Below are 26,459 nucleotides of genomic sequence, written 5' to 3'. Positions count from 1 at the left end.
ACGCAGAGGAAACGCACGGGATAGCACTCCATTCACCCTTACCCTTGTCACCGGCTGTGCGTACAACAGGCGCACCCAGCTACAAAAGAGCAGTCCAAAGCCCAGTCGCTGTAGGACCATGAATAAATACGGCCACTCAATACTATCGAAGGCCATTGAGGCGTCCAGCACCATCAACGCCGTCGGTTAGCCTTTTTTTGTATGTTGTAATGATTTTGTATTTCACACTTGTGTGCGTTAATAATGTCTTTCAAAAAGCTATTGAATGTTGTCCTGCACTGAGAACTTTCTGGCATTTTGGGCAAAAGTAGCCAACCTTTTCAAATTCCGGAACAGTTAACAGGATGACTGGAATATTGTAAGGACTTGTATGCTGAGCATAGAATGTTATGAGGTCACTGAGGACCTAGTGATAGAAGCTTGGCGATTTTAAGGTATAACACCTGGTGAGCACTGCTCAGCTGGGGTTGCTGTGATTATATGCTGTTAATCAATAAACTTCACTTGAACTATATATGGAGAGTTCTTGAATCCTTACACTGGCGACGAGTTGAAGAAGAATTTAAAACAGCTGTACAGGGGACAGCCCGTCAGCATCCTCACCCCTGGAAATATACATTGACTGAAATTCAGGCAAGTAACTTTACCCTGAATTATTTATCATTTTATAAATGTAGGATACTTTCCATCAATGAAAGAAAGGATTTGGAAAACTGATGAGCAACATTTACTACAAAGTGCCCCGTTTTAATGGATTGTTAACTGATTGGGCTCAATATTAAGTGGCTGATGAATTGGTTAAACCTCGCGAAGGTTCTGTTATCTTAAATGAGCCTGTCTGCCAGCGACGGCAACGATGCCAAATATTATGCCAAATATTGTCCCATACTACAAATGCCGTTAACCAGCGCGAGCTCTAGCGCGTGTGTCAGCGCGTGTGTCAGCGCGAGCCCTACCAGCTGAATCAAACGCTAACGCGAGCTCCAGCACGTGTGTCAGCACATGCTTCAACGTGTGTATTGCTCTCTGACCGGCGCGTATCTCAGCGCGCGTGAGTCTCACCACCTGAGTTTACTGCCGGCACGTATATTGGCACACGTGAGGTTTAAATAAATACAAGGAAAATGATGTACTCACCATTTCTGTTTAGAGATCTGGTGACCCCCCCTCGCTATGTTTACTTCCTATCTTTCTCTCCGCATTTCAGTGATCTCTTCAAGGCAGCAGAGAGGATTAGAGGAAAGGAACTTGCTCCTGCACAATAATGAAAAAAGAAAAAAGAGAGGTGAAGCTGTGTCAGAGCATAAAGTACTATACAAGGAATATAAAGAGCTTGGATGTATTTTAGAGCATAAATTACAATACAAGGAATATAAAGAGCTTGGATTTCTTGTTTTAACTTTTGAAGTTAGTTTGTTATATTGAATAGTATTTTAAATATTAATTTCAGTTTATTGTGTTGGTTAAATTTCAACATGGCAGATCAGTCCATGTCTTCACTTCCACCCTTCGTTTCATCGCCGGGGGACCCGCCTGTACCATGGAAACAGTGGAAGAAACTTTTTGTAACTTATATGTTGGCTATTGGTGGTGATCGTTCCCGACCCCTCAGGTGACAATCGATTTTGCATCATCATCTTGGGTTTGAAGGGAGGAGGATATATGAAGACTTACCTGAAGTATCTTTGGGTATGGGTGATGGACAACCAAACAACGTATACGATATGTCTATACAAATGCTTGATATTCAGTTCACTCCTAAAACAAATTTAGTATTAGAGCGACATAAGTTCTTCTCTAGAGTACGAAAGCAGGATGAAGACATAGCATCTTATGTAGCTACGTTAAGGGGTTTGGCATTGTCATGTCGTTTTGAGCAACTAACTGATTCCTTGATCAGGGATCAAATAGTCAGGTGTACTAATAACAAAAGGATTAAAGAGAGATTGTTAATGAAAGATCCTAATTTAGATTAAACTATCAAAATTGCAAAAGGGATGGAGTACACAGCAATATGGTTAAAAGAAATGGACAATTCAAGCGGTGAAAAAAAGAGGCCCTTATTGCTGAAGTGGGGTCGGTACATGGTAAAGGGAAATGTGATGTGAAAGGGACAACTGAAGGAAAACCCAAAGCTGAAATTCAGGTTAAACAAACAAGTGGAGATTGGAGAGAGATAAGATGTTTTCGTTGTGGTGTTCTGGGGCATATTGCATCCAGTACAAGATGTACTGCAAGAAGTGCAATTTGTAGGAAGTGTGGCAAGAGAGGTCATCTCGCAAAGATGTGTAGGACAAAGATAGAGTTTGCAAACTCCAGAAAAGTTCAACAGGTTGAACAACAGTTGGATGATTCATGTGCTGATGTTCGAGAATTAATTTCAACAGTGGAAATTATTTCCATGGTGGATGCTTAAGTGCAAGGTGGAAAGGACATGAGAAGTCCTGGCCAGCATGGCGTGAAAATTGAGAGTACTGACAAATTAGAGAAACCCCATTGTCAAGTACTCCTTGAAGGGATGTCTGTACGAGTCTTAGTAGACTCTGGAAGTTTATTCACCTTGTTATCAAAAGAAACATTTGAGAGCAACTGGAATGTCAATTCCTTGCTTAAATTGGATATAAAAGCCGTAGGATATGCTGGAAGGAAGATTGAGATTCTGGGAATGAAATGGTTAACTATCAACTTCAAGGGTATGGAGGTGTATGGTAGGGTGTACATTCCCGACTATGGTTCAAATATACTGGGATTGCGTCATCAGCGTGATTCAGGCATAATAATCAATCCTAATGCCTCTGAGCCCGTAATGTTAGCTGAACGTGATGAAGTCAAAGAAGTGAGCATTACCAATTGTGATGATCACATTGAAAGGTACCCTGATGTATTTTCTGATAAGTTGGGGTTATTGAAGGGTTTCTCACACAAGATCATATTGAAAGAAGGAGTGAAACTTGTGGTACATAAAGTGAGGAATGTTCCTAATGTCATGAGGGATCTCTTAAAAGTAGAGTTCGATGAGCTATTGGAGCAACAAATTATCGAACCCATCGAAGCTTCTGAGTCGTTGGCACCAATTGTGGTGGCACCTAAGCCTGAAGGAAAGATTTGTTTGTGTATTGACCTCTGAGATTTGAACAAATCCATTTGGGTGGACAGACAACCACTTCATAATATATCCGAAATGTTGACAATGGATGGTGGAGGAGTTGTATTCATTGTCCTTGATATGTCATTCGCTTATCACCAGGTGGGCTTGCATTCACAATCAAGGCATTTGACATCTTTTGTAATGCCCTTAGGTGCATTTCGTTGCAAGAGAATGCCATTTGGCCTAGCCTCAGCATCCACAGTTTTTCAGAGAATAATGAAGAACATATTTGGGGATTTAAATCATGTGTTATGTTTTCAAGATGACATACTTATTGTTGGCAAAAATCTTTCTGAACATGGTTTGATGAGCTGATGTTGAGGTTGCGCAAACATGGCATGACTGTAAAAAAGGAAAAGTGTCAAATTGGAAAGTATGAAGTGACTTATCTGGGGCATACAATTAGTGCCAGAGGTATAACTCCAAAGAAAAGCATTGTGACTGCAATTGAGAAGGCGAATAGACTACATACTAAGGATGAATTAAAATCATTCTTGGATCTAGCAGAGTATTATGCTAAATTTGTAAAGGGATTCACGGAAATTGTGGAGCCCGTGAGGAAATTGTTAAAAAAAGGAGTTGAGTTTGTATGGAGTGCAGAATGTGAAGATGCATTTTTGCTCCGACACTAGGACATTTTGATGTGATGGCAAGGACATATATCACAACCGATGCTAGAAAAGTGGGTATTGGTGCGGTGCTCACACAAGTAAAAGATGGCACTGAAAACATAATCAGATTTGCGTCTAGAAGATTGCAAGGAGCAGAGATCACATATTCTGTGATTGAAAGAGAGGCTTTGGCTTGTTGTTGGGGAATCAACAGGATCAGATTTTATGTGTGGGGAATTCCTTTCAAATTAAGAACGGATCACAAACCATTGACATTCATTTTTAAAGGTGGAAGAGGACTGGAGGGAAATGTACCTCGAGGTGGTTGTTATCAGTTATGGATTATAATTTTGAGGTGGAGTTTGTGAAAGGTAGTAAGAATGAGGTGGCGGATTTTTTGTCAAGATTGCCTGAAGACGTGGGCATTGAGGATGAAATTGCAGAAGCTTCCAGAATTGGAATGTTTGCTAGTGGAGAGATGGCTATAATTGCTGAGGAGTGGATGGCTGAGAGGGAAGAGGATGTCAGAATGGATGAGGCGAATGTTGTACACGGTTGGAGTGAAAATGGTGAAATGAATGCTGAATTACGTGAGTACTTCAAAGTCAAGGAGGAATTGAGTATAGTTGATGGAAAGTTAATGAGAAGAAATCACTTTGTGCCTCTCAAAGATATTCACTCTAGGATTCTCAATATTGTCCACAAGGGTCATTTGGGACGTGGTATAGTGAAAAGGAAAGTCAGGCATTCATACTGGTGGCCTGGAGTATATTGGGATGTTGAGGAAAAGGTGAAAAATTGCTCGATATGTGCAAATAGTGATAAAACCAAGGTTGTTAGGGAGCCTCCATTGGATATCATGACTTTTCCAGAGAGGCCCTGAGAAAAGTTAGCCATCGATTTTTTAGGACCTGTATCTAAGTTAGGATCGAACAGCAGATTCATTTTAATATTAGTAGATTACCATACAAAGTGGTTTGTGTTTAAGGATGTTGGTGAAGTGAAGACTTCAAATATTATTGAGTTCTTGGAAGAAGCTTTTGTGGAGGAAGGAATACCAATGAAAATTGTGTCAGATAATTGTGTACAATTTGTATCTAGGGAGATGGAAGATTATCTCTCTGGAATGGGAATTGTGCATGAGAGGGTGGCTCTTTTCCGACCTCAAGACAACGGGTTGGTTGAAAGAGTAAACCAATTGGTGATGGATAACATACAACTATCCCTTGCTAATCATCTTCCATGTAAGAGGGAATTGAGGAGGATGATGTGGGCGCATATGACAACTCCTCATTCTGTGACTGGAGTGTCTCCCTTTGTGTCCTTAAAAGGAAGGAAACCTGGGGTAAAAGAGAGTCCTGTGTGGCTGAAAGGAGTTGTAACTAATGTTGAGGTCGATCGAGAAGAAATTCAAAGGAATCTTCTAAGGTCGCAAATGAAAAATATGCTGTATTAGAAGAAGAAGGCTGTGAAGCGGTGTTGTGTAAAACCTGGAGATTGGGTGGTTGTGAAATTAAGGAGATTTGTTTGTAAGGGTGGGAGCAAGTATTCTGCTCCATACAGAGTGAAAGAGGTCAAGCGTAGTGTGGTGGTTTTGGAGAACGGTGCCACAAGAAGTATAGGTGATGTCTGCAAGATCCAAGGTTAATGCACTTATGTTTATCACTCTATTTCTTGTTCCTTATCATCATTAGTGTAAATGTGTTTTATCAAAATGTTTACTCTGTTCTGTATGTTACTTTTGATTTCTGTTTTAAAATTATAAGGGGAAAGATATGTAAGGACTTGTATGCTGAGCATAGAATGTTATGAGGTCACTGATGACCTAGTGATAGAAGCTTGGCGATTTGAAGGTATAACAGCTGGTGAGCACTGCTCAGCTGGGGATGCTGTGATTATATGCTGTTAATCAATAAACTTCACTTGAACTACATATGGAGAGATCTTGAGTCCTTACAAATATGTTCTCCACCAGATGACGTGCCTGATTGTGGATCTTCAGCAGCAGATGTATCTTGCTGGCTCTTGTCTCTCTCTGTTTGTACTCTTGCCACACAGGTTGAGTGCATTGTGTGTAAATGTTTAAACATGCTGGAAGTACCACATGAGTACATCCTGCCAGTACCTTGAGATAGTATTTCTGACAGACATTACAAATGACCTCCTTTGTATTTACTTTTTTATCGCCAGGAGGGATTGAGAAAAATTGCCACATGATACTTTCCTTTTCTGAGTGCGTTTCTACTTCTAGTGTTGAATTGTCTTGTTCATCTGCATGGTTTTCAGGAGCAGACTGCAGCTTCTAACACCAATAAAAAAAGAAAGCAAAACACCAAAGAAATGCAGAATGGTCAGAGGATATGGCAACGTGTAAAAATCACAACCACTCCTAAAAGATGGAGGAAAGGGTTTGAATGTCCTGTGTTAATGATGGAAACATGTGTAACCTAGCAAATCCATTTGTTTCTGTGTCACATGGGGGTCGCGACGCCGTATTGCTTATTTTGCTGTGACATTAGAACTCCGGAAAATGGATTAAAATGACCTTTAACATATATGTCCTCTATAATTATATTACTTTTATTACTTTATAGTAAACAACTTACCTTAAACAAAACCTTTAAAGTGTCTGTATGTGTGTTTTACTGCTACAAAAATTATTCTGGAGTTGCGTCCCCAGCGTGGATCCGGAAATATGTGACTGCATGGTGTGCGACGGCATTGCAGCTCCCTAAAAAGTATTAAAATGACCTTTGAAGTGTTTTTTCACTATAATTATACTACTTTTATTACTATATTAGTAAACCACTTACCTTAAACAAAACCTTGAAAGCTTTATATATCTGTTTTAGTTCTTTTGAAACCATGTCGGAGTCAGGACCTCACCACGAATCCAATTATTTCAAAGAAAAAATAGTATTAATATAAGCAATTTATTACAGTACACACCTCACAACCACACTAATAAACCTCACCTGCAATAATCTTCCCACTTAATGCCAGGATGAGAACCTTACCAAAAGGCACCCTAAAGGTTTTCCCACTGATTTTGCTGATGTGTTCCTGATGCCGACGAATAAGAGGACATCGTCACCAAACAACGAAGCACTTACTATATATATATCCAAGACAAAGTTCCCTTGTTTGGTGCAGATTTACCTCTATCTATTCTCATTATCCTGTTCATAGGAGGATTCATGCTATCACAGATTTCTAGATAAAGAGACACAAGGAAATATCACACTGTGAAACACACACAAAGGTACTGAAGACATTTCCTTGTGGACATTACACAGCTATAGAGTAGAATACTCACTGGGCATTTACCCAAGCAGGTAGTACCTACTTACTAACCAAAAAAAAGTACATGAGTTGGGTAGACATTTTGTGCAAAAGTGCGGACTCATGTTCGGGCAGGTAAGATTCAGTTCTGGCTCTGATGCACATATCACAGAAATTAAACATCAACTTAAAGCATTAACATAGAAAGATATAGCAGGTGCTCCTGCGCTTTTGTTTTCTTAGCAATTCCATATTGAAAAATGATCTGAAATTCTTTGTGGAGGTGAATGCATCATTGATCTATTGGACCGTAATCTTCAGGTACTGTGACGAGTGAGTTTTTTCTTCTCCTCTCCTGGTGAGATCAGAGTCCATGGTTCTCTATTTAAATTACTACGTATGCAAATGTGTAACTAACCTAAGAGCTCTTCTCACTTGGGCCTGCCCTGTCCACCTTTGTAGTATGCAAAGGTCTTCCCACCTTTTGCCAGAATGATGGGTAGATTACCAAAAGGCCCCCTAGCATTTTCCCATCGATTTTCATGACACTTTGTGATGCTGAGGAGTAATATAACATCTCCACCAAACAAATAAGCACTTACTTCATATAGTTATGAGGAAAAACCCCTGTTTGGTGGAGATTTACCTCGTTGTAGTCTCGTTGTCCTGTCTATAGGAGGATTCATGTTATCACAGATTTCTGGTGGAGGAGACATGAGTGTCAGATCACCGTATCCTCAGGGTTGGAGTGATGCTAGTATGGGTCCACCTTTCAATAGCTTCAAGTCTGAATGCTATGCCAGTACAGACTGTTGAAGTGATTAAGCGGGGAAGGAAAGGTAGGGGTCAGCAGGGAGGGAGACCTATAAAAGAAAGAACACTATTAAGAACCACCTCTTTCCTCTCTCTCTCTCTATGCCTTAATCACTTATATAGAATATGGCAATACCTGTAAAAGAAAAGAACGGCCAGTCATGTATTTAACAAGCCAAAGTGTTCTGCGGTCTTTGCCATAAATGTCGTGCTGGTATGCACAACTAAGAGAAGGGGAGAAAGACCAATCATTTACAGGATCTGTCACCACCAGAGGTAATAGTTTGCAACTTCCTACATACCCCTTTGCCTGGGCAGCCAAGAGTCACAGGTAAGGTCCTCCTGCTATGTGCACAAATAGATAACTCATAGCATCTCCATTATGTACTGAATATACTGCCATACAATGGTGAGCATTCCTTCAATATGTGGAACGCACACAGGCTAGGACAACATCCAAAGTTTGACTAAAGCATTGACATGACTGTAGTAGGATTCACAACAGTTACCAGGGTTTAGAGGAAGTCGAAGCACTCCCTAAAACATTTACTCCCAGGCAATCATAAGCTGGCTTTAACAAGTCTGACACATAGTCCATAACACTCCAAGACCCAAGGAGCATTCACAAGTGCAGAGAGTGTTTTTGGAGACACAAATCCACAACCCTCGCCACCTCTGCCCTGCACGTGCTCCAAACGTGGAAGCTCCACAATCAGGGAAGACGAGAATAAGTTTATGTGGAACCTAGTTTGCACTCACTTTCCTCTCCGCATGAGTTTATGGAAAGAAAACTTGCCAACCGAGGACAAATAAGCGAAGTCCAATGAGATCTAGTGTAAACCGCGACCTTGCGGTTTACCACAGTTTACGAGCCGCTGGCTTGAGAGAAAACTGATTGGTGCAATGTGCACCCTTACCCGACTGTGTCTTCATTCACAGCAAGTCTGCCTGCGTTCAAGGAATAATCGGCCACGTCTGATGACCTGGGTCTGACTTATAAGGCCGTCGGGAAAACAAAAACGTAGTCATGCATGCGCCTCACTTCCAGATTACGCAGCATGACTGGAGTTGTAGTTCCAGAACTTCCGATTGTCAGTGTTCATACGGGCTTGTGGAATCCTCCGTGGTGAGGCCTGACAATAGGAAACAAATATATTGCATCACTGGTCACATTTCCTAATGCTTTGTTAAACAGTTGTATTGTAGACTACATACTAAATATTTACCAAAAGAGGTACCACTTCGTAATTAACCAGTTGAAAGTATTTGACTTGGGTAGATAGTTTATGTAAAACTGTGGACTCTTTTTCAATAAAGTGGCAGGTGCTGTTCTGTTGTGGTCCAGTCACTCACAAAGCTGCTACACACTCATACAGACACTTACACAGCCACTCACACAGCTAGTAACAGACTCACTCATACACCCACTCACAATGCCACTGGAATCAAGCTATCTGGGTGATGAGGGGTGAAACCCCAAAACAGGTCCTAGGATGCTTGTTTCCAGTCCAGCGAGGACCTGGCCATGCAGTTCGGGCTGGACTTTTCCCATTGGGCGCAGGGTCAAGACTGATTTGCATATGGCTGGGCTCAAACTGGAATGGGATGGGGAGCAAAAAAACGATGGATTTAGGCCCAGGTCTCTGTACTGGGGTGAATGTATGACATTGTTCAGCATTCTGTCCATCAATTGTTCTTTTTGCTAATGGGCCTGCAGCACTGATTGTGCCACTCACATAAGCATCCTGTAAATGTAACTGAGACCTGCCACTGCAGAGTCTGCGCTCAATTTGGTACTGTCATGTCGACCCTAACCTTCCCTTTTCTTATATGATAGTCACCCCTAAGGTAGGCCCAAGGTACCACTGTGGGCAGGGTGCAGTGTATGTGAAAGGTAGGACATGCCCTGATGTGTGTGGTATGTCCTGATAGTGAAATACTGCCAATTCAGTTTTTTCACTATTGTAAGGATATCTTTCCACTAGGATAGAATGAGGAGTTTGCTTAAAAAATCTTATAAGCCTAACTGCCGATGGGAACAAGGTAGGAAAATAAAGTTTGAAATGCCTGAACTCAGCATCGTAAGATGCATCTTTTAGTAAGGGTGATTTTTACATTCTGGGTTTGAAAATACCACTTTTAGAAAGTAGGTACTTTCTTGCCAAACCATCCAGTGTGCCTCTGCTAGGTTGTGTATTGACTGTCTGGCTTTGTTTGGAGTGACAGGGGCTGGGGATGTGCATTCTGTTCACGTTGGTCCTATGTTCAAACTCCACAACCTATGAATTTAATTGTCAATATATTGTTGTTTTTTTGAGTTTCAGGTTCATTGTCTTTAATTGTTTGTAATATATGTTGTATATATGTTTCTCATTTATGTTATGGTTGTACAGTGTTTATGATAAGTCACAATTGTGTTTCAATATTTCGATGCCAACTGAATTTCATGCATCATCATACAGTCTGAAAAATATATATGTGTATGCTTTTTGAAAAAAATGATAAAAAATGAGCCGATAAATGAAATAACATAGTTTTATACACCGTTGACTGTGGGTTCTACTTTATCTTATGGACATATTGCCTTTCACTTAAATAGACTAGTGTAGGAAGTTTTGTCTTCTGAATAATACATTCTGTTCAGACAGCCACTTGAGGTGGTTAAGTGTGTCCTGCCGTTCCAGGGTGAGTCAAGGCTGAGCTGAATAGGCCTGAGCTGCATTGCGAGTAGAGGGAGGAGATTTCTTTCACACCTGAAAGGGCCTGGTTTGCCTTAGATAATGCTGTCTCCACCTCCTGCCAGGAAGCTGCACCAGAGAGGACAGAACTGGTTTTGGCTGGGCAAAGAGCTACTCTGCCACAGAGAACAAACGATTTTTTATTTTTAAAAGAGCGGCCCAGACTTTTAGATTACTTCTGGAATTCAAGATGACCCTTTGCCAAGGAGAAGAGATGGAGAAACTGAGAAGTACTGCCCCTTTGCTGTGTGCTGTCTGGGGTTTGCCTGCAGTGGCTGTTTCTACCAAGGAAAGGACAAGGACTTTGCTGTGTGCTGTGTCCCTTGCTTGAGGAAGATCTCCAAGGGCTTGAAGTAGAGCTTGCCTCCTGTTCTGAAGTCTCAGGAACATAAAGACTTCACCCCCAGCTCCCCTGAACTTCCTTGCTGGGAGTTCTGGCCTGCCAAAAAGTGCCTGTAGCTGTTTTGGTCCTCTGGAGGTTGTTCCTGTTGTTGGGAGCTAAAAAGGGACTCATCCGCACCTGTTTCTGACGCATCGCCGCAGTGCATGAAGAATTTCCATGCATCATCATAGTGCCACTGAAGAAACCAATACAGCGACTTCCTGCGGCTCGAGAAATCACCGCACCCTGCATCAAGTGCACCGCTCTACGAAGGCCGAGATTACCGCACCGATTCCAACACGGGCCCTGCTGTGTGGCTGCAAGAACCAATACATCGTGGGACCGTGGCCATTGCTGCCGCCGCATCGAGAACCGACACATCACCAATTCTCACTCATCGAACCGGGGCACCAAGTCTACAAGGATGCTGGGGCAGCAGTAAGAAAGCAACACATCACCTCCCCGCACAGTAAGAAACCAATGCATCACCTCCCCGCACAGTAAGGAACCGATGCATCACCTCCCCTACCTGGCAGTAAGGAACCAACGCATCACCTCCCCTGGAGTAAGGAGCCGATGCATCGCCTTCCCAGTGCATAAGAAACCGATGCATCACCTTCCTTGCGGCTGTTCTTGCTTTTGATATTGACTCATCCAAGGTACTTTGTGTAGAAAGAGTTGCATCTGAAATTTGCTTTGAATAGAACTGTTTCTATCTTTTAAAAGTCATATTTTGATTACTGTATTGTGGATTTTTGTCGTTTTGGTTTAGCTAAAGAATGCTTATTTTTCTAAAGTGGTATGGTGTCCATTTGTAGTGTTTTCACTGTATTACTGTATGTGTTTACAAATGCTTGACACAGTGCCTCTGAGATAAGCCTGTCTGCTCATGCCAAGCTACCAAGGGGCTGAGCAGGGGTTATTTTAGAAGTGTACCCCCTGTACCCTGACTAGGAATAAGGGTCGCTACTTGGACAACGGTGCAAGCCATTGCCAACTAGAGACCCCCATTTCTAACACTTAGCAATTCACACAATCAAACACATACTTCAATATACATAAAACAGTGCATGAATAATGGATAACAGACAGCAGTACATAACATGCCATATCAATTATAGACTAGAGATAATCATTTAAGGCAGAATGCCTGTGTAGTCGCTAGTCGGATCACGTATAGACACGTCATTATTCACTTTTAGAAAGTTCTTCAGACATGTTAAATGGGAATTCTGATCCGCGGATAGCTTAGCTACTTTGGGAGGAGTAAGGAGAGCAATCTCATTCAGTGTGTGACCTCGCAGATGGGCAGGAGATGGCCTTTGGGGCTCATTTTAACTTTCTCAGTGAGCTATCTCCTCCATACCTTCCTTTTCAAACAGCATTCTCCAGTACCGCTTGGTATGGCAAAGATCGAGGTCAGACTTCGGTCAGGATGTTCACAGAGTTACTTTAATTAATTAAGCTGAAAAAAGACAACTTCGTACCTGGAATTAGTTCACTTCAGAGCAAGATGGTAGATGAGATAGCGTTGTGTTATTTACTTCTTTTAACAGATGCCTTCAATTATAACCAGGTCAGGTGGTGGTGTGCCGATCCAGTGCAGGAAAATAATTTTTTAGAATCTGAAAAGTGTAGTAATTTAATACAAATGTTTAGAATTGGAAAAGTGTAGTGACTTGATTGGTGAACAGGCTTCTTCTTGTCCTGGGATTGTTTGGAACAGCAGAGGTGTAATATGATCAGGGAAAGTTTGTGTCACACTGAGCCCTTCACAGCTGCATGCTCAGTGCCACTTTCCAGCACAGGGTCGCAGTGGAGGCCCTGCCTCTCTGACTTCCTTCTATCACAGTCCTCCTTCAGGTGAGGGTTTAGTCCATCTCTCTGTGCTTCCTCACTCCTTGTGGACACTGACAGGCCCTTTAGCACCACTGATGCAAACTGTTGTCCCACGACTGCTTTTCAACTTGCAAGTTAGTGTGCGCTGGAGGTGAGTGCACGCCTCTTCAGACTACGCCTGATCATCGCAAGCACCAACACCTGCTTTATGCTCCACTCATCGACTACGCCAGGAATGAAGGTGACAGGTTAGTTCATTGTTGCATATTGTAAGATTCTTGTTGCGCTGCTGTCTGCCAGTCTCAAAGGTAGCAAACAACACAACATCACTGACCACCAAGTGTGCCTTTGTCTGCCATCTGGGAATAAGATGCACACTGGTACGGTAACGTTGTGCTACCTGTGGAGCTATCACTGCTGCCAAAGAAGTTAATCCACAGTGTGTCCGACTCCTAAGTGGCCGAGCACAATACCCCGCCGGGTCATGGAACTCCATGGAATTTGACTGAGTTTTCCAGCAACTCCACTGAATTCCAAGGAGTGAAACTCTGGGAACTCCACCCACCTGTAACTGACACACCCAGGCATACAACAAAGCAGACACCGACACATTAATGCATCCTATAACATACTCAGGCACACACTGACACACACACTGAGACATCCAGAGACTTACCAAAGCAGACAATGAGACACCCTGGCATACATCAATGAAAATGCTGACACACCCAGCCAAACACTCATGCATCCAATAATACAGTCGGGCACACACTGACGCACACACTGATACACCCAGAGACTTACCAATGCAGACACTTACACACCCGGGCATACAGCAATGCAGACACTTAAACACCCAGGCATACTGCAATGCAGATACTGACACACCGATCCAAACACTAATGCATCCAATGAGACACCCAGGCATACACAGACACACCCAGGGACATACAAATCAGACACTGACACACCCAGGCATACAGCAATGCAGATACAGACACACCCAGCCAAACAGTAATGCAACCAATAACACACCCAGGCACACACTGATGCATACACTATCATGCCCAGGCTCACACTGATGCATATGCTAACACACCCAGACACATACTGATGCATACACTAACATACTCAGGTACACACTCATGTACACACTAACACACTCAGACGCACATTCATGCATACACTAAAACACCTGGGCACACACTGATGCATACACTAACACACCAAGGCACACACTGATGTATACACTGACACACCCACGCACACACTGATGCATACATTGACATACCCAGGGACATACCAATATAGACACTGACATTTTATGCAGTGAATAATCATGTCACTTAATTCTTCGCGGGCATCTGGTATTGAAATGACTGCAGCTGATGATGGTTCTCCTGAAGCTTGCTGTAGAGGTCAACTGTCCTGCTGTACCTGCTTTTTCTAGCGTCATCTGGCTGTAGACCCTTTCATGAATTGTTTTTAGGTGCTGCTACATTAAACTTGACCCATGTGAATACTTCTATGCATGCCTCTGGATAACTGCTTGCTGCAAATATTTCACTGCACATATTTTGCTGTTACCCTCGATTCCCCACAATGTCTAGTAAAGTGCTTCCACAGATTACTTTCTTTTCTGCAGGATGATGTGTCTTCCTCCTCATCCTCAACAGGTTGGAGATGCTCATCTTGGACGGATGATGTAGCCATTGTGAAAACGCAGAGCACTGGCTCTCAATCCTACTTCTAGATACTTCACTGGAGGAGTAACTGCTTTTGGGTGTGATTTTCCACATACAAAGGTGGGGTCTTAATAAATCCAATCAGAAGACAAGGTCTTGCTTCCGAGTGAATTCATGAATCTGGCCCGTAAATTTGCAGATTTGCGAAAAATGCAAAATGGGTAACTTTTTTCAAAAACAGATATAAGGTGGTTTATTAAATTTGTAAATATGTGCACACTGATGTGATTAATGATAATGGAGGGATGTACACAGTCACAGTGATCTATACATTTTTAGCAAATCCACAGATTCAGACCTGTGGATTCATTCCAATCACGTGATCAGGATTGAAAACCAAAAAACAAGAGAGTAGTAGTCTCTTTACGTTTACAGACCTGTGATGGTACCGCGGTACCCAAAAAGTACATTAAAAAAACTTCACATACTTTACATTAACTAGATATGTGATTTTTTTGGTTTTTAAACCTATAAGTATAATTATAAAAAAGAATGTCTTCAGTACAAAAAAACGAAATTAAAAATCAAAATCAATTGTAATACACTTAGTATTAAAAACAAACCCCACAAAAGTACTAAAAAAATTCAACATAAACATTAACCGTTAGACATAATACTTTAGAAATGGAATTTGAAAAACCTTTGAAATTCATTTTAAAAAAAAGGTTACAAGGATGCTATAGTTAGGAAATAGTAATTCAAAAACCATAGAAGTTCACTAAAAAAACAAAGGTTACAAGGATGTTATAGTTAGGTTCAGATTCTACACACACAAAACCATAGAAATTCAACAGTTTAGTTAGAGTTCTCTCTAGTAAAAATAACTTGTGCCCTCACCATGCACTGCTAATTACCCCATATAGTAGTTCTCTCATGACTTCTTGTCTGACATCTTTGCAATATTTGCTGTAAACTTATTGGTGAGAAAACTGTGCATGGCAGGGGATGTGAGTGATAGTAACTTTAGGGCACTACTTGAGAGAACTATAACTATAACTGTTGAATTACTATGGTTTTGTGTGCGTAAAATCTGAATCTAACTACAACGTCCCTATAACCTTTGGCTTTTTGTGAATATTATACACACATATATATATACATATTGATATATGCATATATTGAAAAAGGACGTTTGGAATGTGTCTTTGGTTTAAATGACAAGGTTGAGTTAGAAACTTAAAGCTACAAATACAAGCCGCAGTGGGAGCCTAGGAGACACATTTTACATTGTCACACTCAGGGTGGCACAATAAGTGCTGCAGTCCCAGGGGAACACTACAACTTACAGGCCTTGGGTACCAGTGGTGTCCGGCACAGGTAGACGTGGTATGGCAGGGCAGGGTGGGAGAGGGGAATCCAACAGACAATGAAATAGGTATAATTAATAAATAAATAATACCTATTTCGTCGCCTGTCGGCTGCCCCCCACCGCGCCCTGCCCCGCCCTACCGTGCTTACCTGTGCCGGCCGCCGCTGTTTGGTACCCCTGCTACCATATACTATGAAGTAAGTTAACTTATACCAATTGGGTATAAGACAATCAAACATAAACTCACTAGCAGTTACAGTTACAGTTTTTAACGTCTTTATTTCGAATATTCTTCATAAAAGACAAAATATTTACATACATATAAATAATAACAATATTACATAATCAATGACATTATATGAAAATTAAGCGTAAAGAACAATAGAACAAAAAGAATTAAGAATTGATTAAAACCTCAATTAAATTAAATATGTGCATAAAGACGACAAGAGAAGATTATTATTGAACAAATGCATATAAAAAGACACAACATCAATACTGGTCGGAGACACAATCTAGTAAAGTAACGTACTATATGGGTTTTTCATGACGGTATGTTACAAACTGTCTTAGACCTTAATAACCAAGCCCATCCAAGGAATTTGGCCAATCCAATGGAAAGACATTCAGAGGTGTTAGTTCTTAGAATGAGCAAGGCTTCACTGCTCGACCGGGTCTTTAATCTATAGCATATAGGCTTTAGCCACTTGTGGCGTGGTTCACGGTAAGCATTACAAACAAACAAGAAATGACCTATTGTTTCTTTATGGTCAGTACAACATGGACAAAGTGAAGTCGCCGGCTTCTGCCAACCACTGGTGAAGGCCCGTAATGGCAATGTGCCTAGACGGAACTGAAAGTAAAGTTTCCTATCTAAGGTTTTGACAATTACATCCCAAAAGCACTCGGTATGAGGGACTATTTTATGTAGCAGAAACAGACCGGTCAGGTTCGGTTTCTCCGAAAGAGCAACGTGTTCATCTCACTAGCACTGAGAACTGGTTAGCAGGCATCAGTGAATTCTCAGAGTCAAAAAGCCAGCAGCATCTGTCCATAACTTTGGGGCTGATCATGCAAAAAGAGGCATTTCCTTACACCTGTGATCATTCAGAAAAGATACGGAAGGCCTTTAGCAATACCTAAGATGCATATATTGCATGGTTATTGATCCAGAAAGCATGGTTCACTGTCGCATAGCAGTGCTTCAGCGATGCTTCCACCATTTATCCATGGGATCAGATAATGTAGAGTCCCTAGAAGCCAAGGACGAAGCTGATGCCATAAATGCCAAGCTTATGTTCTCCTTTGGGGTTTTCCTGGAAATTGTCTTCAAAAGTCTCCGGTAAATACTCCTTATTTAGGAATCTAGGCATGGACGCTTTGTCAGTATCTTTCCATTGCTTAAACATCATATACTTGATAACTTAACGAAGAGGACGAATATTTGAATCCTCAGTGTTATAGAGCACAAACAAACGTTCAGTCTCTTGAGCCTTTTCCTCAAAACCCAGCATGTATCTAGTAAGCTTAAATACATCCCCCATCTGATGTGCCTGGATATATCTTCCTTTGGGGTCCTCATCCAATTCTCCACTATTATCTGATTTAGACCTTTTAGACTGAGAATCTGCCAAAGCAGTATCAACCATTTTTTTAAATTAATGTTTGCAAATCTGTTCTGGATATTTTCAAGGCCTCCTCCTCATCAGCCAGAGTAGGTTGCACTTGGTGACATTTTCTGCAGCTTTCCTAATTGCTATGGTAACACAGGACTAAGAAACGAGCTTCAGTGAAATGGACTTCCTGTTTAAATACTTCTCAATGCCAACCACGTTTCTTCTCGTAAGACTCGGAAGCCAAGGAAAAGGCCCATTACCTTCCCCCACTTCACGCACGCTGGAGCTCAATGGTGCGGGCTTGAGATAGCTCTACTCAGAGCGCCCACATGGCTCGTCTGCTCGCAACCAGTAACTTCCCTGCCCCAGTTCAGCACGTGGGCGGGGAACCGCTCACAAAACAAAATAGGAAGGATCCGCTTGCCCGGCACAGTAGTAAGTAAGACCAGGAAAAAAACAGAGATCCCGACAACTGTCATCTCTGTCAACAAAACATAAGCGTAGGTATACATTGTCATAAACTGAAATGAACGTGCACACTAGTTATTTGAATCCACGATGGGCATCGCGAAGACAGGAAACAAAATAGGAAGAGGGTTGGTAGACAGAGCTATTTATAGTTGCTGTAGTAGACATAGAAGTAGGATATTTCAGTCTATGTGTCCATTACAATTTTTTTATTTATATGGAGAACGTGGGGATGGGCTGTCGAGGGGTGGAACACCTCAAAGATTAGGACTGGGATGAAGACTCCATGAGGAGGTAATATATGTCTGCTCCTGAAAGATCTCTAAAATGTTAAGGCTTACACATGCAGGCTTGATAAAACTTGCCAGACTTTTAAAGTATGAATCTATGTGCATGTCTACCAAAAGCAAACCTGCATAACGAAAGGCAATCTGCGCTATGGACTACTGTCAACATAGATAAGGCTCCAAGGTCATCATTCCAATCAAGTGATTGCGACACTTACCACAAGCCCATACACTAACACCTTCTGCTTAAGCCTTCATTCAAGGATATTTAATGCAGCTGGTGCAGTAAACTCTGGAGCCTAAGATAAAAACAGGGGACTGCACTTGCTTTCATACCTGTATTTTATCACTTAATGGGCAAGGTTGTCCAGTTGCCTTACTTGCTTTGCATTAGGGTCTGTGGTATTATTGTGATGCCACTGACCTTGTTAGTAATACATGATTGACATTGTGAGATGCTAGCCATAAAGAAATATAGGATTGCAAGCAAACATTAATAATTCACCTTGGCAGGACCAGAAATAAATATGCCACCTGGCTCTGTTATCAGCATGAAGCAAAAGCCCGCACCGGAAAGCTCAAATGTAAATATCATGACAGAATGATATTTATTCGGCCTTGAATGTGAGTAAAGTTTGTTGCATAGAAATATGGAGCCCAGAGCTGTGTGCAGCAGTCAGGCTCATACATCAGTTTCTGAGCCTACTTATGAATCATAAGATAAGACCACAATAGGACATGGGGGACTTCTGTACTCTAGGATATTCAGTCAAAGAGCTAAAAAAGACTAATAAGCTGAAAATGGCTCATAAGCAGTTGACAAAACTGGTAGTAACAGGATGTGCGGTGTTGTGAGGGTGGTGACACGTGTCTTTGGTCTCGGTGTCAGTGCCGCCATGTGGGCTCAATGGTTGTATGTGATTTCATAGAAAAAATATTTCATGGAATACCATTACTGAGAAACCATTTCATTTATACTGCTTTATGTGAATTTTCTGAATAAATGGCATTTACTATTTCATAGAAACCAATACATAGATTGTCTTTTTGGTCGAAATAGGCCTTTGAATGCTTATTTTTTAAGTGTAAATGCAATGGTTACAGGTCTTACTTTCAGAAACAATTTTGTAGGAGATATTTATTTCAGTCCTTTACTTCAGGGGACATTATTTTATAATGATACATTTTACATTGTCAAGTAATTATTTTAGATGCTTTTTGTTTGCTGACCCCTCACCAGCCCTAAACCCCATCAGTTTCCGCCCCCTAGCACCCCTCACCACACTTAGACTACACTCCTCCCTGAAGCCTAAATGCCCTTTCAGTCCCGAAAATCCACCATCCCTGAAACATAAATTCACTCCCTACCCTCAACTTCACCCATTCCCGAACCCTAAAACCTATTTCTACCCCTGAACCGCACCCATCCCATATCCCTTAAACACCTCAGTACACCCAAACTCCACCCATCCCTGACTCCTAAAAACCCTCACGCCTTTATGAGTCATATGAACTCCTCATCACCCTACACTACTCATCCCTGAACCCTAAAAACCCCTTTCAATATCTAAACTCCACCCATCCCTAAATTCTTAAAAACCCTCACCAACCCTAAACTCCTCCCATCCATGAACCCTAAAACCCCTCAACATCCTTACACTCCACCAATCCCTGAAACCTAAAAACAGCACACACCTCAGCACCACCTATCCGTGAACCATAAACATCCCTCACCACCCCTACGCTCCACCCATCTCTGAATCCTAAAAACCCCTTTCTATGCCCGAACTCCAATTATTCCTGACCCATAAAAACCCCTCATCACCCTAAACTCTACCCGTCCCTGAACCCAAAACACTACAGTAGTCCTAAACTCCACATAAGTTTTTTTTTTTTTGTTTTTTTTTATTAGCATTTTTAAAAGTGTACAAATCAAAGACAACCATAACAAACGTGGTCACAGTACAACAGCATCCTTCGTCCACTCTTACTGATCCATCCCTATTTAAACGGCCCTCAATGCCCTCAGCCCGGAAGTGCCGTATAAACAAACATTCAGTTAACTTGATGTAGATTCAGGTATTGGGTGAGGTATGCCCAGTAATCTCTCGGCTTCGATCTGGTAGGGAGTTCTTCCTCGTAAGTCTTTAAGGTATCCCTGCAGTACGTCAAGTCAGCAATCCAATCTTTGGGTTTCGGTATCATTCTACTGCTCCAGCATAGTGAGACCCTCCGCTTTGCCATAAGTAACGAGATCACACAGAATTTACGCTTCAGGGCCGTCACTCCCGGCATCAATCCCAGCAGACAGGTCTTAGCATTGCATCTCACCTCGCTACCCACCATAGCCCCCAGTAATTGCGTTACTTGTGTCCAGTATTCCACAAGCGCCCTACAGGACCATGCCAGATGCATGAAATCCGCCCCCTCTTCACCGCAGCGACCACACCTGGAATCCAGTCGTAACCCATACCTGTGCAGCCTATCTGGTGTGTAGTATGTCTGGTGTAGGTATTTGAAATGTAGGATACGTAGGTTGCCATTGGGCGTCAGCATACCCGTTAACGTGCAGGCCATCTCCCATTCTTTCTCAGTCAGAGGAGCCTCTAGGCAAGTGTTCCACTTCTGCATAGATTTATGAGTATTCGCAGCTATGTCTGTCTGCAATTTAGTATAAAGCGTGGATACCAAGTGTTTGGCCGTGGGCGTGGTTATCAGCCACTGCAGAGCGGTCAGCTCTGGCGGCTCTGCCGTAAATGTTGGATACAGGTTTTTCATGGCCTGCTGTAATCTGTAGTAGTTGAATTGGAACAGTGCTGTCTTATTACTAATATATGTCAGGTGCTCAAGCGTTTTGAAAGTCCCCTCCTCATAGAGATCTCCCATCGTGTCTATACCGACCTGACGCAGCAACCCCACTCCCACCTCTTCCTGGGTGACCGTTATCTCGGGATGCCACTGGAGCCGAAGAGCTGGGGCGTACAGTGGCAATTTGTTAGCTTTCCTACCCATCGTATGCCAGGCTTTGTTTGTGGCATCTATCGTATTTATATCTTTCTGGTGGAGTGGAGGCCTACGATGGGTTATCACCGCCTCCAGCGGAATCGGCAGAGCATCTCCCTCCTCAATCGCAGTATGGGTGAGGAAAGGGACTTTATGATACCAGAAATGCGCATATTGCGCTTGCGCACAAAGGTAGTAGAGCAGGAAGTCGGGAACCCCGAAACCCCCCTGGCAATATGGCAGTGTAAGCGTCCGTATCTCAACCCTGGCAGTTTTGCCCGCCCATATTAGCTGGAGGACCATTGACTGAATCCGCCGGAATACCTCTGCCGGAGGATGAATGGGGATGTTATTGAAAAGGTATAGCAGTTTGGGCAACACCACCATTTTTACAATGGCAATGCGGTCCGCCAAAGACAGTGGCAATTGAATCCATCTTCGCACTTTCCCCTCTAAGGCGTCAATTGCCCTCCCATAGTTAGTCCGAATCACAATTTCGGGGTCACGGTGGTACCATACACCCAGATATTTTATCGGGTCATTCCTCCACTCCAGCGGATAATCCATGGGGTGCGGTTGCGTACTATCCGTCAGAGGGATAATCATGGACTTAGCCCAATTTATATTTATACCGGAGTGGTACGCAAATTTAGTATATTCCCTCAACAGCGGGTTCAAATTTTCTTCTGGGTCTCGCATATATAGCAGCATATCGTCCGCATACAATGATATATGCAACGGCCGCTGCGGGAACTGCAAAGCTGAATGGTGATGGCCCTGCCTGATCCTGCACGCCAACGGTTCCAGCGCCAGTGCAAACAAGAGGGGGGACAAAGGGCATCCCTGTCTAGTCCCCCTTTGTATAGCAATGGGCTCCGAGATGTAGTTATTCACCCGAACTCGCGCCATTGGCGCATCGTACAGGAGTTGTATCCACTGGAGGAACATGTGTGGAAAGCCCATCCTCTGCAGCACTGTGCGCAGGTAGGTCCATTCCAGTGGATCAAAGGCTTTGGCCGCGTCTAGGAAGACCGCCGCCGCCTTGGTAGGAGGCGTCAAGTAGTGTGCTAGTGCAAACAGAGTCCGAGTATTATGCGCGGTAGAGCGCGACGGAATGAAACCGGATTGATCCGGCAAGACCAGGCGAGACATTAGGGGGTTCAGACGGGCCGCCAGCAGCTTGGCCAGAATTTTATTGTCCACGTTTATAAGAGACAGAGGGCGATACGAATCACAGAGTTCTGGATCCTTCTGTGGTTTGAGGAGCGCTAGTAGTAGTGCTTCCCTTAAAGTCGGAGGTAGGCTCTGCTGTTCATGGGTATTCCCGTACATTTCCACCAGTCTAGGGGCCAGCAGGTCCACAAACGCTTTGTAGAATTCGCCCGTGAACCCATCAGGGCCCGGGGCCTTACCATTAGGCAGTGAGCTGATCACCTCCGTGACCTCTTCCACCGTAATAGGGAGGGACAAGTATTCCCGGTGTGTGTCCGACAGCCAAGCTATCGCCACATCGTCTAGATATTCCAGTATTTCGGCCGAAAGGGCCGTGGGCCTGGATGCATAGAGCGCTCTATACGTAGTCGCAAACTCTTGCAAGATTTCCTGCGCGCCATATTTCTGCTCCCCCCGCCCATCACGGACCATTTGGATGTGCTGTGGTGCGTGGCCTTCGCATATTTTAGACGCCAGACATCGGCCCGGCCTGCCACCCTCTCCGTAAGCCCTCGCTATCTGTCTCTTCGCCGTGTATTTAAGTTCGTCTTCCGCGTAACTCTGGTATTCAGTAAGTATAGTTCTAATATTTCCCAGTATGTGGGTGTCGCGCGTTTTCTCAAACTCCCTCTCTAAGTCACGCAGTTTTGTTTCCCTCGTCGCGAGTTGTTGCCGTATGTCTTTTAAAATACCGGCGGTTGTGCTAATACAGACGCCTTGAATAGTTGCTTTAAAAGCCTCCCAGAGCACGCCAGGGTCCTTCATGGTCGGAGCATTGTGATCAAAATATTCTTGTTTCGCCTGCCCAATGGTGTCTACATACATGGAATCTACAAGCGCTTTTGCGTTAAATCTCCAGCTGAATGGAGGTGGTGCATAGCTCGGGATCTCCAGGGATAGGAACACTGGGCTGTGATCCGACAGCGTTCTTGGCAGGTGGCTGACCTCTCGTGTCCACAGAGCGACCTCCCCCGTGACCAACCAGTAATCAATTCGAGACCAGCTAGCATTCGCCGCTGATGTATGCGTGGCCTCCCTCCCTTCTGGATTCCTCTTTCTCCAGACATCAGTAAGCCCCCTGTCCACTATGATATCCTTTAAGATCTGCAGCGCGCGTTTATGCGGCTCCACCGTGATCCCAGATCTATCTTCGTCATCACATAAGGCAATATTAAAGTCTCCTCCCCATATCAGATGTGTGGCTTGGAGGTCCCTCAGTTTGCCCCACAGGGAATGATAAAACTTCGGATCGTAAATGTTTGGGCCATATACATTCGCAATGGCCAGCCTCTGTCCCCGCAGCAGCCCCGCTATTATGACAAATCTTCCCAAGTCATCCGCCACTACACTGTCTATTGCATACTGTAATCCTCTCTTCACCAATATCAGCACTCCCCTTGCATAAGAGGAGTATGACGAGTGATGCACCGATTCTGCCCATCTGCGCCCCATGCTAGGCTGGTGAGTCGGCGCACAGTGTGTCTCCTGTATGAGAGCGATGTCAACATGCTTCCTGTCTAAGTACGCCAGTATCTGTCTGATCTTCTTGGGATTACTAAGCCCCCGCACATTCCATGTGAGCAACTTGAGGCACCCAGCTCCTACCCGTGTCTCAGCCACTCTGCAGCAGTTAAATCGTAGTCCCACCCATACCGGCATTCAGCTGGCGCTCCCCAGTGGCTATCTAGGCCCAGAGTGACCTCATTTCTTCCCATCAAAGGTATTCGGATTTCAGCGAAGCGTCTCATGCACCGTGACCAGCAACGTAACTTTACAACCCCACCCCTCCTCCCCCCACCCACTTCAGCACCCCAATCATGCCAAAGGCACATCCCCCAAGAAAGAACAGTCATACCGAACCTGAAATGCGGGGGTCACCCGTTTCGGGGAACCACCTAGAGCACACCTCTCCATCCAACTTAATGGATGTGGACGGAGGTATTCAATGAACTTTAAAGCCTGAGAGTCACCACAGTGTTATCATGTATCTCATCGTCTTATATCTGAGCCACTCTCTGACCCGTGCTGGGCGATCCGCAACACATCACGTCCGTCGGCGGGTAGTCTGCATCCTATTTGCCGGATAGCGTCTGCATAGGGAGCTCAGACTCGTGATCCAGGGGACTCGTGCCAGCCAGCATAGTCCAGTTCTCTACATCCCATCTGGCATAGCATCATCCAGTCCCGCAGACTCCACCCGGTCACAGATGAGCACCCTCTCGATCGAGCAGCACCAGAGTACGTAAGCATTCTCCTCTCAGCAGCCCTCCGCAATCAACCGGCTCAGCCCTATCTGGAATAGATTGCACCAGGCGGTTGCACCTCTGATCCGACCATGTGTGAGGGCATAATAGTTCGCATCATTTGTATGTACATTCAATACTGGGCCATGATGCTCCCTTCGCAGAGATGTAGACCCTCTCCCCTGCTTTTCACTACCGCAAATGAAATCGCCTCTTCAGCTGCTCCTGTTGCACTCTGTCATCTCCAAGCTATTCCTCGGCATCCGCAGGTTAGTCGGCCTCCGTTTCTTGGTCTTTTCTCTGCCTTTCTTTGCGGTTGGCGGCAATTTTTTTGACGAGATCAAGTGCCGCCCTAGGCGTATGACACAGCGTCACGTGGCCACCATGCGTCACTCGGAGCCTGGCTGGGTATAGCATGGCATAGTCAATTCCCAGGTCATGCAACTTTTTTTTGACTGGAGCGAATGCCTTCCGCGCTAGTTGGACTGCGACCGTGAAGTCCGGATAGAATTCCAGAGTGTTGCCTTGATGGGTGATCTTCTTCTTTTCTCGCGCCAGTCGCAAGATGGTATCGCGGTCTCTGTAGTTGAGGACTCTGGCAATTATGGGACGCGGTGGTGCCCCGGGCTGCGGCCTAGGGGCCAGTGAACGGTGCGCCCTCTCAATCAAGAACATCGGGGAGAGATGCTCCATGCCCATAACAGTTCGTATCAGCTCCTCCACATATGTTTCCATCCGGCCCACATTGGTGGATTCCGGAACCCCCGTGATTCTGACGTTATTGCGCCGCGACCGCGCCTCTAAATCTTCCGCCTTATTTTTCAACACCTTCAGTAGTCGCTCAGCGTCAGCACACTTTTGGGCTGCGGCCTGCGAGGCGTCCTCCACTGCTCCAATTCGGGTCTCCGCCTCCACCAGTCTCTCATCATGCCCGTCCAGCCTGGCCACCATACCATCAACACGCAGAGTGATGGCATCCAGTTTGCCATGGACATCTTGGAGGCTCTGTTGGATAGCCTTTAACATTCCCTCCATACCTGTTGGCACCATCTCGCCGGGGTCGGTATCCGGTGGCGCCGCAGCCCCTTTGGCCTGGCGCTTCGAGTCAAATGTGAGTTTAGATTGGGTTTTGTCCGGCTTCCCCATATCCCGTTGTTACCCCAGCCAGTTACCAGGATAGACGAGCCACCAGTATTCCAGACCGGGCCGCAGCACTCCTAGGAACGCAGCTGCAGTGGACCCCTGCCCAACAGCTCACAGGCCTCCCACCTTCAAACAGTGTCCCGGATTTTCGCTCTTGTAGCGCCTTATTACGCTTAGCCCCTAGGCTATCACCTTGACAGGGGCCGCCGCAGCCGCACACATCGTCTCCCCAGTTGAGCAGGCGCCTATCGGATCCAATTCGCCATGACGCACCATCGGTCAGCAAAGCCCAGACTCCCCGCGAGTAGCAACTCTCACCGGTTTCTCATGTGGGAGGCGGGAAGCATTCAGGCCGGCACTCCCGCTTGCGATCTTCCATCAATGCGCCGCGAGCCAGGCCAGTAGTCCTTACCATGTCCCGTGGAGCGCCGACTCCCAGGGCCCACGCTATCAGTATCATTCACGCTGGAGCCCCGTCTCGCATTAGCCTCATGCCAGTCAGCTAGTATCGCCAGTCCAAGCATTCACATTCGCCATGGGCGGTTCTCACCTCGATCTCCGTGCAACAGGCAGCATGAGGTAGTCGTCAGGGCCACATCAATATCGGCGCTTGCTCCGTC

The sequence above is a fragment of the Triturus cristatus genome, chromosome 5_1 (assembly GCF_964204655.1).
Source record: "Triturus cristatus chromosome 5_1, aTriCri1.1, whole genome shotgun sequence".
Lineage (NCBI taxonomy): Eukaryota > Metazoa > Chordata > Amphibia > Caudata > Salamandridae > Triturus > Triturus cristatus.
Note: the sequence above shows the minus strand (reverse complement) of the source record.